A 19219-nucleotide genomic window follows, 5' to 3' on the forward strand; every position below is an offset into this window, starting at 1 on the left:
TCATCCCCAAACCTGAAACTTGTGGTACTTTCAAATTCCTTAACCTTGTTACGATTTTCAGCATTCAAAGAGACAAGGTAACATTTTAACCAGTCAATTCCACACACAGTAGATGTGCAGCTACTGTCCAATACAGCACAGTTGAAGGATTCTGCAACCAACACCCTCATTATCGGCGTAAAACTGCTTGTCAATAGGACAATGCCTTCTTTCTGATCACTATCTTTTTCCTCGTCTGACTCTTCCGTGTCATGTGTCGCTTCAAACACTCTATCATGGAATTTACAGTGCAGAAGGAGGCCATTCGGCCCATCGAGTCTGCACCGGCTCTTTGAAAGAGCACCCTACCCCCAAGACCACACCTCCACCCTATCCCCATAACCCAGTAACACCACCCAACACTAAGGGCAATTTTGGACACTAAGGGCAATTTAGCATGGCCAATGCACCTAACTTGCACATCTTTGGATTGTGGGAGGAAACCGGAGCACCCGGAGGAAACCCACGCACACACGGGGAGAACGTGCAGTCTCCGCACAGACAGAGACCCAAGCCGGGAATCGAACCTGGGACCCTGGAGCTGTGAAGCAATTGTGCTAACCACCATGCTACCGTGCTGCCCACATATCGTATTGAGTTGGACAGTTGAAAGCAAAATGGTATTGAGAGTCACATCGAAAACATCGATTTATCATGCCCCGTGCATTTCTGGGGTTCCAACTGGGTTTCTGTCTTCATAATTTCCTTGTCTCGGTCTCCGTCTATAGTCTTGAGCCCTGTTCGTAGCCATACGATTTCACCATCCTGTTACTAGTGTATCTTCCATATTCTGCCTTATTGCAGGCTGACCTATTTGGGTCACCAGAGCCATCGGAATCGAATGTTTCCCCAGAAACGTTTGTACAGCTTTTGTCATCTGTTCGAATAAGGTATCCTTATCAGTAAACTGAACTCCTGTCAAAACCAGGAGCCTATCCATGTTGCTCACTCTAGCACAGTCAAGTAATTTAAAGGCCAACACAGACTGTGGAAATTCCAGATTGTGTTTCTGCAGCCTTTTATATAGTCTGCTAAATTCCATTATATAGTCTTCCATGGATATATCCTCCATTTTCCAGAACTTATCAAAATCCGACCATGCTTCATACGCACTTAACAAGTTATCTTTCTTATAAATCTTATCCATATAATGTAATAAAGTCTCCAGACCTTCTTCTGAGTCTAACTCTTCCAATTCCAGCTCAGAAAGAACTTTGTTTCGGATTTTACTGCCATATGGTAGAGAAAGAGCCAATGCCATACCTTGGTTTTCTCTTTCCCAAAGCAGTTACTTTAGTCTACATAACTACTGCACTTCTCCATTGGTCGTACGATTCCCTTTCAGAAAATAAGGGAGGATAGTCATATCCAGCCATCTTTATCCTGGGTTCAGCCATGTATATATTTTTTTTCCTTCTCACTCACTCCTTGGTTTGATCAGGAAAAGTTGTATATTTCAAACCTTCACATTTGCACAGCAACCATCCTCTGCTACCATTGTTAGACGTTTTGGTTGCTGTGAAATGAAGAGTCTAAAGTTCTTGTTCCTTTTCACCAAACACCATTTATTTCACTTCCACAACCTCTGCACAAAACTCTTAACACACCACCTGACAGAGGCCACCTGAAGCCCCTTTACATATCAGTGTCAATTAATGGACACTTAACATAAATGAGACAACTAATTGCAATGTCTCTTAACCCATTACTTAACACCACATCGTATGTCCTACTCAAGACTAAATTCCAATGCTTAGTTTAGATGTTTTCATTCATAATCCACTTACTTGTCTGTTGAGGTCCACTTGAAAAGAGTAAGTTCAGTGCACTATATACACAGAGTGAGGACCCTTAAGTTTCAGCAATGGATTTGAATATTGAATGCAGCTTTTGTACATTCTGCTCATTGAAATTTTCAAGACTGAGATTGATTGCAATTTTGTTTGGTTAAGAATCAAGAAATGTAGATAAATGAATATTGGCTGAGACCATCCATGATCTAATTGAAAAACAAGAAAGGATAATTGGGTTGAATGGCCTTTTCTTGTTCCTATATAAGCATATCAACAATTAAGGAGTTTTCCATGAAGCACAGAATAGACTGTAAAGGGGCAAATTTTCAAATACATGTTTTCCAGTTCTTATTTATAAATAGATCCTGGGAATGCTGACCGAATAGCATTACATAAACTTTACCACATAAACTGCAGTGATTCAAGGAGGCCCACCTTTGCAAGGGCAACGTTGTTCATTGGTGTCATCTTCTTAGGAGATCTCAACCTCTGCCTGTCTTGTGCTGCCCTCACATATTCCTCATCTGTTAACTGCATCCAGTCAATTTTATCCAACATCCATTTTCGCCTCTTCTTCTCTTTCCTGTATTTACGGTTCGATCGTCCCTCCAAATAACTGTAAATGTTCTCTCTGCTCTAACCATGTGGCTGAAATATTTTCTTTGATGTTATACACTAATTTCAGGTTTTTCCAACAATTTCCAGCACTTCCTCATGAACCTTCTCTGTGGCGCATCCTCCTATATGTCTACATCTCAAACACATTCAGCTTATCAATAGTCTATTTGTTTGTTGTCCATGCCTCCGAGGGATATAACATAAATGTCAAAATGCAGCACCTCAACATTCTTTTCCAAAGATTCAGATTCCATTTCTTTGATGTTAATAATAATAAAGATTATTATTATTATGTCGTTTCCACTTTGACAAAGCTGGTCTTGGCTATCTCAGTTCTCTGGGCGGCACGGTAGCACAGTGGCTAGCACGGTTGTTTCACAGCTCCAGGGTTCCTGGTTCGATTCCCAGCTTGGGTCACTGTCTGTGCGGAGTTTGCACGTGTCTGCATGGGTTTCCTCCGGGTGATCTGGTTTCCTCCCACAGTCCAAGGATGTGCAGATTAGGTGGATTGGCCACGCTAAATTGCCCTCAGTGTTCAAAAAAAAGGTTAGGTGGGGTTTCTGGGTTACGGGGATAGGGTGCCGTCCAAGGGCCGGTGCAGACTCGATGGGCTGAATGGCCTCCTTCTGCATTGCAAATTCTATGATTTTCTCCTGGATCTCACAATCACAATTTCCATCGTCTGTGGTGATCAAAAATGATTGTTTTAAAGTTCTTATTGGTAAGGCTGCTGGCAGGATTTTCCAGTCTATTGTAAGATACTGTCATCAAATGCAGATTCCCAAGATCTTCTTGCAGACTGTAGAATCCAGGGGCAGCGAATGGAAAATCTATTATATAAAACCATACTTCTCTGCAAAAGCAGCAAAAGTACCGTCATTTCCAAACTCCACTTCAACTCACCCTTGGGCATGGATTACCTTTCCTTCAATTCAGTGAGTCAAAATATCGGAATTCACTGCCAAACACCACTAAAACCAACAACATCAGCAGTGATTCAAGTAGAAAGCCCACCGCCACCTACTGAAGGCGATGAGGAATGGCGATGGGTAAATACGGAATAAACGCCAGCCCTTACCGTTGCCATCACATCCCGAGAACAATTATTTTTTAAAAAGGGACTATATTACACGGAAAGGAAAAGATGAAGCCAAAAGAGTAGACATGCACTCGATTTTGGCCGTGTACAAATCTCATATTTTGCATTCTAAACTGACAGCTGTGTTTAGTTCAATCCCAAGCAAAAGAGCGACCGACTGGTGAACAGCGCAGGACACCCGGGGAAACCCCCGGGGGCGCGCAGCAGATCTGCTGCCTCTTGCACAGTGCTTTACCGGTGTGGCATGTGCAGTGCCAAGTGGAGAAGGATGAGGCGGTGTGCGCCACGTCACGGCTTCTTGGTGCTCATGTTGCATTGACGCAACAACACTGAACTTTCACACGGAAAACCAGAAGAGTGAGCGAAAGGAAGAGGGGTGCGGAGAGAAAGTTTGGAGACTGTCAGGGAGTGAAGTAGCGAGCTGCGGAGAGGAGGAGGAGTGGACCTGACCATTTGATTTATTTGCAAAAAAGAAAAAAAAGCACGACGGAGGAGCAAAAGAGGTTTTTGCTTTGTCCCCCCCCCCCCTCTTATTTTGGCCAAGTGTTGCATCTGTCACCTTGGGGGGCGCGAGGGAGAGCTGGGCTCGCGGGGGTCTCAGTTGTTCCCCAGAGCACGAGAGAGTCCTCACCCCCACTTTATGCCAGCAGAGTTAGAGAAGCTGGTTCCCGTATCTCAACAACAACCCCCCAAAAAACAAGCCCAAATAAAGAGGAAGGCACTCCGGACGTGAGCAAGTGAGCGGAGAGAGAAAAAAATACACAGCAGAAAACACGACGGTCAAATTGAGCTGGAGACTTTTTGAGGTAAAGTTTGCTTTTTGATACCTTTGAAAGCGTGGTACACAAACCTTTCTCATAATTGGAAACATTATGGGGTGCGCACGATAGTTCCATTTTTTAAAAACACAGATACTAAAGGTTGCAGAAGTGTCGAGTTTCTGTTTAGGAATCTTTCTAACTTGTCCAGGAAGTAAGCATCGACTCGCACTGCTGCAATGTGTTCGGCTACTTTTTCAACAAGAAAGATTGTTAGCGCATTTCTTCAAAAAGCGGCGTGTTTGTCTATGTTTAAGAGGATCGTTTTCCAGCAGCATGTTGATGTTCAAGTGGAGACTGAAGAGTGCAATTTAGTGTGCACGCAATGTATGTTTGTGTTTTTTTAACTGAAATCTTTACTGGAGGAGAGCGAAATTTTGGGACAGATGACATCGCTAATGTCTAAGGATTTGTGCTGGAGCGGGGCATATGTGCCTTACAGTTGCACAAATATACAGGAAGGAAAACTATGCATTTGTACATATTTTGATATTCGAGAGGACGACAAATTGAGAGGCACATACATCTTTACCATTCTGCTGTATCCAGTATTACATAGATACAAAATGTTGCAGAATGCTACATTGGAGTAACTATTGTGCAATAACATTTTTTTTAGTCGTTATGGTATGTGAAGCTTATTTACGGCATACTGCAGTACGCAGTGTGCATTCTTGCACCGTCTCTCCGACCCCCCCCCCCCCCCCCCCCAAGCGAGCACTCCAATTATACTGGTTCCTTGACGAGTTTGAAGGAATAGTATGAAACAATCAACTTCGACCGATAGTTCTGTGGACAATTGTGTGGTCTCATTTTTTGGTGGATGTGAGGTGGCCCTGTATCAATTTTGCATATGCTTCATGAGGCCTGCTTGAGACGTTCTTGTAAAACTTCTTGCGGGTATGATCTTTAACTGCCTCTTAGCATACATAACTTTGTTTTAATATGATTCTTTAGTGAGTTCAGTTGGGTGGAACTAACACAAGTTGTACTCTGCCTTCCAAATAGCACGTCAATTAATTATGATACTATTATTAATCGATTTCTTGTTCTATTAAATGTGAATAACTGAATACGTGCTAATATCCATGATGGAATTAAAGGTGCCAATTGTCATGTGACCTTTAAGAAATGAAATGAAATGAAATGAAAATCACTTATTGTCACAAGTAGGCTTCAAATGAAGTTACTGTGAAAACCCCCTAGTTGCCACATTCCGCCGCCTGTTCGGGGAGGCTGTTACAGGAATTGAACCATGCTGCTGGCCTGCCTTGGTCTGCTTTTAAAGCCAGCGATTTAGCCCTGTGCTGAAATCATAGAATCATAGAATTTACAGTGCAGAAGGACGCCATTCGGCCCATCGAGTCTACACCGGCTCTTGGAAAGAGCACCCTACCCAAGCCCACACTTCCACCCTATCCCCATAACCAAGTAACCCCACCCAACACCAAGGGCAATTTTGAACACTAAGGACAATTTATCATGGCCAATCCACCTAACCTGCACATCTTTGGACTGTGGGAGGAAACCGGAGCACCCGGAGGAAACCCACGCACACACGGGGAGGATGTGCAGACTCTGCACAGACAGTGACCCAAGCCGGAATCCTGGCTGTGACCCTGGAGCTGTGAAGCAATTGTGCTATCCACAATGCTACAGTGCTTGGTAAATGGGTGTTTAAGATATGTACCTTTAAGAAATGGAGCTGCGCATGTTACTGGAGTGATGTCAGAGTGTGGGTGGAGCTGAGCTCTACTTCTGCTTTTTAGTTTCAGTTTGAGAAAAAGCTTGGGTGTCTGTGTTTTTCAGTGAGCTGCATCTGAAGTCTGCCATCCAAATACTATCTTAATCATTTGGTGAATTCAGAATTCTAAATGTTTTCAGTATTCAATGTAAACCCTGATGTGCTTCTGTTTGGAGGTGTGTTAAGTCTTTTGGATGTTAAAAGAACAGCATACAGATTACTTAGTGCTGTATTCTTTTGGGGGTGTATTTGAATTAATGGATGCTAAGATAGTCACTGTTTCTTTTAAAAAGGTTAACCTGAGTTCATAGAATAAACATTGTTTTATTTTTAAAAATACTCGTCCATTTCTGCTGTACAATACCTGTAGAGTGAGCCGTGTGCTCCCCATACCACAATCTATTAAAAGTTTTTTTTAAATTTAAAAAAAATATATTTTATTAAAGTTTTCAAACAGAATTTTTCCACTTTACAAATCAACATAAAAATAGCACAATAGCTGATAAGTAACATTATTTAAATAAAATAGTGAGCTATCATAGTGACAAAATGTTTTTTTTTATAGTGCCCCCCCCCTCCCCTCTGGGCTGCTGCTGCTGCTGACGATCTATTTTCCCTTAACGTTCCGCGAGATAGTCAAGGAACGGTTGCCACCGCCTGGAGAACCCCTGAGCCAATCCTCTCAGCGTAAATTTCATTCGTTCCAGTTTTATGAACCCTGCCATATCGTTTATCCAGGCGTCCACGCCAGGGGGTTTCGCTTCCTTCCACATAAGTAGGATCCTTTGCCGGGCTACCAGGGACGCAAAGGCTAGAATATCGGCCTCTTTTGCCTCCTGCACTACCAGCTCTTCCACTACCCCAAATATAGCTAACCGCCAGAATCTATTAAAAGTTGTGGGTCAGATGAAGTCCATGATACACTTTGGGATTCTCTAAACTCTGACACATAACACAATGATCTGGTTATTAAGCAACTGGACTGGTAGTCATACTGTGGCTGCAAACTTTGTCAGTGTGCAGGCTGTGCTTGAGGTGTAATTGATAGTTCTTAAGTGTAGGTAGCAAGTTTGCTGTTGCTTAGGCTCGCCTCACTGTTGCCCTGCACAGTTGCATGAAGTTTTGGTGTCAGCATGTTAGTAAGCTATCTTAAAATCGCCATTCCCGCAAACATTTTACTTAGATTTAGTTTTTTAAATGAGGCTCTCTCCCAATTTACTTTAATGGTTTGCTGTGATTTTTCTGTAGTCATTTGGAACACTTCTCACTCCAAAGTAGCTGTGGATGTTGGGATCACTGGAACTTTCAAGACTGAGATGGCTAGATTATTGTTAGGGAAAGATAGAAATATAAAACAAAGGCAGAAAGTAGAGCTGAGGCTTAAAACCAACTGAGTTGTGGAGCAGGCTTCAGGGACTGAAGGTCCTATTTGCGTTCCTCATGTTACATTATTACGTTTCACCTTAACCTTTTTGTGCTGATTCTGATGGTATAAAACCCCATATTTCACTTCTTGTTTTCTGGTATTTGTGCATTCAATAATATATTTACTTTAACGCTCAGGAATTTCCTCCTGAAAGCCCTCCACCTCTTCACTTCCTGAAAACACATCTCTTTGACTAAGCTTTTGCTCCACCTAATGTGGACTCAGCATCCTTTTACTTATCATGCCGTTGGTCTTTATGCAACCTTAAAACGTGCTACATAATTTTGTTTTCTTGCTTTTGTTGTCATTTTAATAGAGGTGTTAATGCATTTAGAATTGAAGGAAAAACCTCACCATTGAAATTACAAATGGTATTTGGTTTTGGTATTGGCCAAGTAATTTAAGGCGGAACAGTGGCACACTGTTTAGCAGTACTGCCTCAGAGCACCAGGGACCCGGATTCGATTCTGCCCTTGGATGACTGTGTGCAGTTTGAACATTCTCCCCGTGTGTGCGTGGGTTTCTTCCAGGTACTCCGGTTCCTCCCACAGTCCAAAGGTGTGCAGGTTAGGTGGATTGGCCATGCTACATTTTTCCTTTGTGTCCAAAGATGTGCAGGTTAGATGGGGTTACGTGGATAGGGTGGGGGAATGGGCCTAGGTAGGGTGTTCCTTGGAGGGTTGGTGCAGACTTGATGGGCCAAATGGCCTCCTCTGCACTGTCGGGATTCTTTGGAGTGGGTTAAAGATTACAACTGAGCCAACTGTTTGGGGGTAATTTTCACATTGATTTACGGGAGGAGGACATTGCCAGCTGGGCCAGCATTTATTGCCCATTCCTAATTGCCCTCCATGAGGGCATTTGAGAGTCAATTCCATTGTTTTGGAGCTGGAATCACATGCAGGCCAGTAAGGATGACAGTTTTCCTTCTCTAAAGTCATTAGTGAACCAGATGGGTTTTTAATGACAATCAACAATGGTTTCATTGTCATCATTTGACTTTTAATTCCAAATTTATATTTAATTCAGATTTTACCACCTGCTGTCGTGGGATTTGAACCCAGCCCTGGGTCTCTAGATCACTTGCCCAGTGATAATAACACTCCTCCCCATTCAACAGCTTATGTGCACTTGCTGTCACTTCAATAGTAACAGATTTAATTCAATGGGTCACCCACTGGTATCTTGGCCGTGTGGCCTTTCAACATGCTATACCTGAAATTGGACCACAGAAGGCGAAATGGCTGATCCTCACCTTGATCACGCTTGATATCCAGAGTTATGCACTTGCCAACAGGAATTGATAGGTTGTGATTAGGACTGAGGACACTGGCAGATGTTTTTGCCTACTTAGTAAGGGGCACTGAAACAAATAATAGCATCTCCTACTGTCGCCATGACTTATAACACGCTGGCTGAGAATTTAACATGCACATTTTTGGTCTGTAGGATCAGCTCCCTGATGTCTTCATCAACTGGTTGAACATTTTCTGTGCATTATGCTTTTTTAATATCTGTTTTCTCAAATTTAAGAAGACTAATGGAAATAAAATTGGGATAAATGTAAAACAGGCAGCAGATTTTGAAATCGCCTTTTTACACCATCTCGTAAAGGCAAGCTGACCCCAGCAGCTCATGGCAAATACTAATAATAATTAATAATCTTTAATAATCTTTATTGTCACAAGTAGGCTTACATTAACACTACAATGAAGTTACTATGCAAAGCCCCTAGTCGCCACATTCCGACTTCTGTTCGGGTACACGGGAAGAATTCAGAATGTCCAAATTACCTAACAGCACGTCTTTCAGGACTTGTGGGAGGAAACCCATGCAGAATTGCAAGCTGAATAGGTAATCAAACCTAGGACTCTGATCCACGTGAACAGAGTCCTAGGTTGCACTACAAACCACATGGATGATCCTGGGAGTGCTTTTAATACACAACTAAGATGTAATGATGTCTCCTAATAGACTGGGGCTGGTTTAGCACAGGGCTAAATCGCTGGCTTTGAAAGCAGATCAAGGCAAGCCAGCAGCACGGTTCACTTCCCGTTCAACACCCTGAACAGGTGGCGGAATGTGGCGACTAGGGGCTTTTCACAGTAACTTCATTTGAAGCCTACTTGAAGTCTACAATAAGCGATTTTCATTTCATTTCAGTTGTTTTGTTCTTATAATATGCAATAAGACAGTTAACTTCTGTGCATCTCGGGGTGGCGCAGTGGTTAGCACTGTTGCCTACGGTGCTGAGGACCTGGGTTCGATCCTGGCCCCTGGTCACCCACTGTGTGGGATTTGCACATTCCCCCTGTTCCTGCATGGGCTTCAACCCCACAACCCAAAGATATGCAGGTTAGGTGGATTGGTCATGCTAAATTGCCCCTTAATTGGAAAATAAGAATTGGGTTCTCCTAAATTTAGTTTTTTAAAACTTCTGTGCATCCATCCACAGATTGTAAGTACAGAGTCACATGCCAAGGTAAATCCTGATTTCAGCGCATTGTTTTATTGGCTCAAATAAGTTAGGATGATTCTCATAATTTTATGCTTGAACCCGAAGATGAATTCTGCGGAATTAATTTTGTTGAGTACAGATGATATTTGGGCAGCCCCCTGACGGTGCATGATGTAGAAGATCTATTGGAAGTTTGGACTTTGGGAGGCTGAAGGTTCCTTTCTTCATTAAAGGGATGATTACAACTCCTGGTTGGAAGCTGGTGAGAGAGCTGCCTGGCTGTCTCTGTTTATCTCTGCTGATTAGTAGCTGCCAGAACAACTTTCGCATCCTGCCGAAACCGACTGCTAGCAGATCGGACCGACTGCTAGCAGATGAAGTTCAGGTGGCTGGGAAGATGGGGCAGCAGAAGCTCATAATTTCCTATCGGGCCTGAATGAGTACTCCTGCTCCTCTTGACTCTACAAAATGTAACTTTAAGAATTACTTTTTGCGCCCCTGCTGTCCCTGACAAGCTTTTGCTGAACAGACCTTTGATGGACAGCGCAATCAAACAATTCAAACCCTTATTAATCAGACAGGTGCCTTAATTGTCCGCAAAAACAGGATTTTCTGAAAAAAGGAGACATGTCAAAGCTTTTTGTCTTGCATTCATCAGGATGTTTTACAAGAATATCTTCGCAAGAAGTGTTCTGATGAGTGCAAGCCAAAAAGCCTTGGCCTGTTGCCTTTTTCAGCAATACTCGAGTTCTGTACTACCAAATTACTATAAACACAGGCACGTTAAACTAGCTGCTGGGTGGAAATAGAGCAGCCATTTATCGACTTCTTTAAAGTGAACTAAGGCGTTAGCAGCGGGGCGGGGGGTGGGGGTGGGGGGGGGGGAGAGGTGAGAGGGGGGAAAACTAAGGGTGTGGGGTTGGTATCAGGGGTTGTGATTGGCCTGTGTCTTTTTGTATCTCTGGTTTTCTGATATTTCTATGTACATGTGCAAAATGCCTTTAATAAAAATATGTTATAAAAATACAATTTTAAATAATTGATTCCAATGATTTGTATTTATAAAGCATCTTTAATGTAATAAAATATCCCTGGGCAAAGTTTGACACAAAGCCACGTGAGGCAATAGTAGACTGAACCCTAATTTTCACCAGGTGGCGAAAAACCTGGTAAGATCAAAAGACCATCAGAAAGGGAGCAGGAGTAGGTCCATTGAGTCTGCTCTACTGTTAATGAGGTTGTGGCTGATCTGATTCAGGCCTTAACTCCACTTTCCTGCCTGGACCCCAAAATAACTCCCTTGCTGATCAAAAACCTCTCTAACTCAGCTTTGAATATAATCAATGTGACCCTCTGAGAGAAGAATTGCATCCTCATCGTCTTAAAATGGAAACACCTTACTTTTAAGTTGTGTCCCTTAGTTTTCAATTTCCCTTTGAGAGGAAACAACCTCTCAGCATCCACTCTGTCAAGCCTCGTCAGAATTTCAAACATTTCAAAGGGGTTACTGTGGTAGACACCACCAGTGGTATATTGTATGTATTACGGCACTGCCCGTATATTACAGGTACGACGATAAATCCCTGCCTGCTGGCTCCGCCCAGCAGGCGGCGTATAAAAGTGTATGCTCTCCTGCGCAGATTCCATTCTGGTTCCAGCTGCGGGAGGCACAACATCTTGTGCAATAAAGCCTCGATTGTTTCACCATTCTTGTCTTGTGGTAATTGACGGTACATCAATTTATTGCACAACATTTTAAGAGATGGAACTCCTAATCAAGCCTGAGCCCTCATGCAGCCAACGCCACGTCTACCTTCGACCACTGGCTAGCCTGCTTCGAAGGCTACCTCAGTGCAGCCATTGAAGAACCCTCGGACTCACAGAAGCTCCAAGTCCTCTACGCGCGGGTGAGCCCTGAAAATTTCCCTCTCACCCGGGATGCGCCCACCTACTCAGAAGCGATGACACTCCTAAAGGGACACTACATTAAACCGGTGAACCAAGTGTACGCCAGGCACCTCCTGGCCACGAGACGGCAACTCCCCGGGGAGACTCTGGATGATTTCTTGCAGGCCCTACAGATCCTCGGTAGAAACTGTGACTGCCAGGCAGTTTTGGCAGTCCAACACATCAAACGTTTAATCAGAGACGCTTATGTCACGGGCATGCAGTCTACATACGTTCGCCAGCGACTACTGGAAGGGGGTAAGCTCGATCTTGCGGGGACTAGGCAGCTTGCAAATTCACTAGAAGTGGCCTCCTACACCCCCGAACGCATGGCACCCTCGTGGGCCCCACCAGCTGCCGACTCCAGCTCACCGCAAGCCTGCGCCGCGCGGCAGCCAGCCAACTCTGGAGGCCCAAGTGTTATTTTTGTGGACAAAGCAAACATCCAAGGCAACGCTGCCCGGCGCGGAGCGCAACCTGCAACGGGTGTGGGAAGAAAGGACACTTTGTTTCTGTTTGCCAGGCCCAGTCGATCGCCGCTGTTTCCAGGCCCGGCATTTCTACACCCCTCACGTGCGACCCAGGGACGCCGCCATCTTCTCCTCCGCAAGCCACGTGCGGCCCGTGGGCGGCGCCATCTTCCTCACCGCAACCCATGTGCGGCCTGTGTGCGCCGCCATCTTTGATGCCGCCCGCCACGTGCACCCCGTGGGCGCCGTCAGCTTTGGCGCCATTTTGGACCCCGGCTCGTTTGGCCGTTCGCCCCCTTCACCCTGGATCAGTCTCGGCCCCATAACCTCGCGACCGCTACGACGACAGTGAAGATCAACGGATATGACTCCGGGAGCACAGAGAGTTTCATCCACCCCACTACGGTAAGGCGCTGTTCCCTCCTGGTACTCCCCATCACCCAGAAAATCTCCCTGGCCTCCGATCCCATTCCGTTGAAATCCGGGGGTACTGTATTGCGACCCTCACTGTCCAGGGCATAGAGTTCAGCAACTTCAGGCTCTACGTCCCCCCCACCTCTGCGCTGCCCTGTTGCTCGGCCTCGATTTTCAATGCCATCTCCAAAGCCTTACCTTGAAATTCGGAGGACCCCTGCCCCCCCCCCACCCCTCCTCACCGTCTGCGGCTTCACGACCCTTAAGGCCGATCCACCTTCTCTGTTTGCGAACCTCACCCTGGACTGCAAACCCGTCGCCACTAGGAGGAGATGGTATAGTGCCCAGGAAAGGACCTTCATCAGGTCGGAGGTCCAACGGCTTCTGCGGGAGCGGATCATTGAGGCCAGCAACAGCCCCTGGAGAGCTCAAGTAGTGGTGGTGAATACTGGGGAGAAGCATAGGATGGTCATTGACTACAGTCAGACCATCACCCGTTACACGCAGCTCGACACGTACCCCCTCCCACGCATATCTGCCATGGTCAATCAGATTTCACAATATCGAGTCTTCTCTACAGTTGACTTGAAGTCCGCCTACCACCAGCTCCCCATCCGCCCGGAGGACCACCAATACACTGCGTTAGAAGCAGATGGCCGCATCTATCACTTCCTCAGAGTTCCCTTCGGCGACACCAATGGGGTCTCGGTCTTCCAGCGCGAGATGGACCGAATGGTTGACCAGTATGGGCTGTGGGCCACCTTCCCGTACCTAGATAATGTCACCATCTGCGGCCACGATCAGCAGGGCCACGGCGCAAACCTCCCAAAATTCTTATATACCGCCAAACTCCTTAACCTCACATACAATAAGGAGAAATGCGTGTCCCGCACCAACCGCTTAGCCTTCCTTGGCTACGTAGGAGGTTAGTTGGGGGGTTAACCAGCTATAACCATGCAGTTTACCAGAAGAAATCTCAAAAAGTACTACCAGCAGTGCCTTCACATGGTGCTCCAAATTCTGTGGCACGAAAGGCACTCCCAAGCCAACATAATCAAGTGGAACATGTCATTCATTTGCCTGACACCAGACTCCCAAAGCAATTGCTCTATTGAGAACTCAGTAGTGGCCGGAGACACCCAAGAGACCAATATGGAAATGTTTTAGGAATGTCCTTAAAACATCCCTCAACGAACTCTAAATTTGTAAAACTGTGAGGAAAAGATACTTCATCCCAGGAGTGATGACTCGAACCAATGGGCATCTTTTATGTTAAAATAAAATTTAATTGAAACACAGAATTAACCACATCAACGTCAAAGAAACAGCTTTAGAATTGTCAGTTAAACAGTTCATATCGACACAGGCAACTAACTCCAATTAAGCAACCCAATACAGTTCAAATGACACTTATAAATGAAGTTAGTAAAACAGGTTAGCTGCTCAGCTATGAAGTGACTTTTCGAGAGAGTCCCTTTCAACCCAGATTCATTTCACTTCTGCTCAACCAAACAGCATTTGGCAAAACTGCTGTTCAACAAAAAATCTTGTCAACTCAAATCTTAGGAGAAACTGCAAAACAGACATTCCTGGCTCCCCCCCCCCACTCCATTAATTTCATCACCTGTATCCTGCTAAGATGTCACGTGACATGCTTAGCTCGGACTAAAGGCCTCAGGGACCTTGGGCAAGCGTCATTTGGTACTGGTCCCCACAAACTGGTCTCCAAGGGGATTGGAGGCCCCCAGCTGCATGCCCTTTGGGCAGGGTGGTGCCCTGGCACTGCTGGTGCCGCCTTTGTACCCTGACAGTGCCACCTGGGGATAGCCTGGCACTGCCAAGGTGCCCAGGTGGCACTGTTAGGGGCACTGCCAGGATGCCAGGTTGACACTTCCAAGCTGGCATTTTATGCGCCCGTGTGATAGGCTCGAGGTTGCCCAGGTTGGGTGTTTGGGGGGTTTTGGGGGAGGGGGGGGCATGGGCCTTCCCATGTTGCATCCAGGCTGGGGGTGGAGGTCGGGGATTCTTTTGGGGACCTTAAAAAAAGTGGGCAGCACGGTAGCACAAGTGGATAGCACTGTGGCTTCACAGCGCCAGGGTCCCAGGTTCGATTCTCTGCTGGGTCACTGTCTGTGCGGAGTCTGCACGTTCTCCCCATGTCTGCGTAGGTTGCCTCCGGGTGCTCCAGTTTCCTCCCACAGTCCAAAGACGTGCAGGTCATGTGGATTGGCCATGATAAATTGCCCTTAGTGACCAAAAAGGTTGGAGGGGTTATTGGGTTATGGGGATAGGGTGGAAGTGAGGGCTTAAGTGGGTCGGTGCAGACTCGATGGGCCAAATGGCCTTCTTCTGCACTGTATGTTCTATGTTCTAAATACAACTCATAAATGATGTACTCTCAAGGGAATCTTTAGCAATCATAACAATGTTCCATTAGCCCTCTATATGTAAACAAGTAGATGGTTAGAAGGAATCATGGTCTCAACTTTTAGGACTTTTTAATTCCAGCTTAGCAGAGACACAGGGTGGGATACTCAGTTGGGAGACTGTTTTCCCCCGGAGGTGAATTGCAACCAGCGTATGATCCCCCTGGGATTGCAAACTAGTAAGCAGTTCAGTGTTCCTTGCCATGCAAATTTATGTATGGCATGGAATACAAGGGATTTTGATTGGGCAGCCCAAAAGTGAGGTCCTGCGGTCGGGCACCCCCCCCCCCGAACCCCTCCCCGCACAGCAAACCCCCGTCCCTGGATTACCTGGGTGCCCCCCCACACCTCCAAATATGGGGTGACCCCGGGATCCCTGTAAAAGGGAGACACCCACAAGGACCCCTGTAATAAGGAGACCGCCCCAGGCACCACTGTAATAGGTTCCCCACAGGGAACCCCCCCGAAAAGTGACCCCTGTCTGGGAGTTAGAGAGCAGCCCAGCCCAGACAGGGGCAGTGAGAAGGTTTACAGTTGTAACACTTCCTTGAAGCTCCAGGTGTCCATTCCTCGAGGGAGAACAGCTGTGACCGGCATCTAATTCCCACAGAACCATTAGCTGCAAGCCATTCTTGGCTTTCTAGTAGTTGTCGGTGATTGACAGCTTCTACAAACTATGTGCAGCTTTGATTCATTCATCTGCCTTCACATTCATGGTCCAGTGGCCTTCGAGGTGAAACCCCAATGTTTACAAACATTGACCACATCAAAGAGAGATAAGTGTATTCCAATCATTCAAGTGTGTGTTACAGATAGGTTAGTGAGAACAGTGCCTACTAGGTGTTTACCTCCTGTGATTCCGTCACCATTTGCTCCAGCTCAGTATGGCAGGTATGTCATTCAGGCCTCAGCCAACTTGGTCCACAGTAGTGCCACTGAGCTACACTTAATGACAGAATTGAAGTCCCCCAGGCAGAGTACATTCTGTGCTCTTGCCATCCTCCATGCTTTCTCCCAGGGTCCCAGGTTCGATTCCCGCTTGGGTCACAGTCTGTGCGGAGTCTGCACATTCTCCCTGTGGGTGCGAGGGTTTCCCCCGGCTGCTCCGGTTTTCTCCCACAGTCCAAAGATGTGCAGGTTAGGTGGATTGGCCATGCTAAATTGTCCTTGCTGTCCAAAAAGGTTGGTGGGGTTACTGGGTTACGGGCATAGGGTGGAGGTGTGGGCTTAAGTAGGGTGCTCTTTCCAAGGACCGGTGCTGACTTGATGGGCCGAATGGCCTGCTTCTGCACTGTAAATTCTATGATTCAATTGGTGTTCAACATGGAGGAGTACTGATTCAGCAGCTGAGGGAGGGTGGTAGGTGGTAATCAGTAGAAGGTTTCCTTGCCCATTTTTGAGCTAATGACTTGAGATTTAATGGAGTCCTTCCGACAATATACCACTGTCTTTCTGCCTCTGCTGGTTCTGTCTGGCTGGTGGGTCAGGCCATACCCAGCGATGGTGATGGTGGTTTTGGGGTATATGCTGTAAGGAATGATTGGTGATTATGACTATGTCAGGCTGTTGCTTGACTGGTCTGTGGGACAGTACTCCAATTTTGGTTCAAACCCCCAGATCTTAGCAAGGAGGACTTTGCAGAGTCGGCAGGGCTGTCTTTGCCATTGTCATTTCTGGTGCTTAAGTCGACGCCAGGTGGCCGGTCTGCTTTTCTTCCTTTTTGACTTTTCTGTAATGGTTTAGTACAACTGAGTGGCTTGCTAGGCAATTTCAGAGGGCAGTTACAAATAAATCACATTGTTGTGGACCTAGAGTTACATGTACACCAGACCAGGTGACAATGGCAGATCTTTTCACCTGAAGGACATTCGTGACCCATATGGCAGTTTCTGTCTGGAAACTGTTCATCATTCACATGCTAATGCTAAAATGAAGTGACTAAGGCTGTTTAACCTCCAGAAGCACAACAACCAAGCTTAATTATACTCTTGGCCTTGCACACATTTGTACCATTGTTGGTTGCCTCTAGATTCAAGGAGGATGTCTACTTGGTGCCATGGACTTCTACCATGCGTCTTCACTTGACTGAACTTGCTGATTCCCGACCCACAAATCTTGGAGCATGTTAGATAGGATGACCCAGAAGGTAGTGGAAGATTGCAGGATTTGCTTTTGTTTTCTTTTCTGCCACTGCTCTGCCTCATAATTTAAAATATATATATATTTTTATTACGGTTTTACAGCCACTGTGGTTCATGCAGTAACTTACAAGCAAACTTTCCCTTGCAGTTTTCTTCTCCTCTCCTGTTTCGTGTTTTTCTTGGGTGTATTCGTTTCCCCCCCCACCCCCAGCTTGTTCTTCTCCCCTTCCTTTCTCTTCCTTATTTTGTGAATCGTCCTCCACCTCGGGAAGACCTTGCTCATTTGTGTTCTCGTTAGGTGTGCCCTGTGCACCACCTTTAGCTGCGTTAGGCTCAGCCCTGCATACATGTTGATGAAGTTAGCCTTGTGCAATCCTTCTATCCAATGTCCTCCTCCTATTTCCTTGCCTAGCTCTTCTTCCCATTTCTTTCTTGTCTCACCTAGGGGTGAGACAAGAATAGTCATCCATACATTCCCGCACATTCACCTAGTTCACCTGCGCTCAGTAGTCCTTCCACTAATGAGTGTCCTGATATCTGGGGGTATGTCGTTGTTACCTTGCTCGGAGAATTTTTAATCTGTATATATCTTGGGTACTTCCCTCTCGGAATTTGGACCTTGTCCATGAGTTCCCCCCAGGGTCGCTACACTACTGTCCGTGTATATGCCCCTAACCGTCAGTGTCCCCTGGTCCTGTCTCCACCTTTTGAAGAGGCATTCATTGTTGAGGGGTGAGGACCTATGATTTGTGCAGGTGGGGGCCACAGTGGACATCTCGGTTAGTCTGAAGTGCTGGTCTCATTTGGTTCCATGACCGGAGCATGACCACCACCACTGGCTATTCGAGTATCTGGCTGGGGGAGATGGGAGTGCGATTGTGGCCAGCGCTCAGAGGGATATCCTTGGACAGGAGCTCTCCTCCATTCTGACCCACTCCGCTCCCGGTTCCTTGACCCATCCCCATACCCTTCCTGCGGTGGCCACCCAGTGGTAGTTTCAGGAGAGCCAGACCTCCCATATTTCTTCTCCTTTGTAGGTCCTTCTTCCCAATCCTCGTGCTCTATCCTCCTGAAAGAAACACCATGATTAGTTTGCCCATTGTGGTAAAAAAGGCCTCAGTGATGCAGATCAGGAGGGAACTGAACAGGAAAAGGAACCTGGGCAGTACATTCATCTTGATCTTATGTACTCTCCCTGCCAAGGAGTGTGTCCCACCTCTACAGGTTCTTTTTAACTTCCTCCGCCAGACTCGGCGGGTTCCATTTGTGGATCCGTGTTCAGTCATGGGCTTTTTGGATCCCCAGGTATCGGAATTTGTTCTGGACCTGTTTGAATGGCAGCCTCCCCAGCTCTGTTCCTCGCCACAGCAGATTCACAGGGGAGATTTCGCTTTTACCCAGGTTAAGTTTGTAAGCTGAGAAGGCTCCAGACTCCGTTAGGAGCTTCATTAACCCTTCCATGTTGCCCAGGGGGTTTGAGATGTAGAGGAGCAGGTAATCTACATGGAGTGAGACTCTATGATCTGTGTCCCCTTTGAATACATCTCCACCTCTTCGCCGCTCTGAGCGCAATCGGCAGTGGCTCGATTGTGAGAGAAAACAGCAGCAGGGACAATGGGCATCGCTGACTTGTGCCTCTGTGCGGATTGAAGTATTCAGAGCTGGTGGTGTTTGTCCGTATGCTCGCCATGGGAATGCTATATATTAGTTTCCCTGGCCCAAACCTAAACCATTCCAGTACCTGTATGAGGTACTTCCATTCGACCCTGTCGAAGGCCTCTGTGCGTCACCTCCGGTGTTCCCTTCCCAGATGGGGTCATGATCAC

At 46.2% G+C, this 19219-nt stretch overlaps 1 protein-coding gene across 2 annotated transcripts in view; it reads left to right on the forward strand.

The window, feature by feature from the left end:
- The first annotated feature begins 3870 nt into the window (after positions 1 to 3870).
- The window catches only part of map3k22 (mitogen-activated protein kinase kinase kinase 22), a 206841-nt gene continuing 191492 nt past the window's right edge, over positions 3871 to 19219 (forward strand). For both annotated transcript variants that reach the window (XM_072468212.1, XM_072468213.1), the window contains exon 1: positions 3871 to 4355. The gene's annotated coding sequence lies outside the window, so the exon portion shown is untranslated. The remainder of the gene's footprint in view (positions 4356 to 19219) is intronic.

Source organism: Scyliorhinus torazame, chromosome 11 (genome assembly GCF_047496885.1).
Source record: "Scyliorhinus torazame isolate Kashiwa2021f chromosome 11, sScyTor2.1, whole genome shotgun sequence".
Taxonomy (NCBI): Eukaryota; Metazoa; Chordata; class Chondrichthyes; order Carcharhiniformes; family Scyliorhinidae; genus Scyliorhinus; species Scyliorhinus torazame.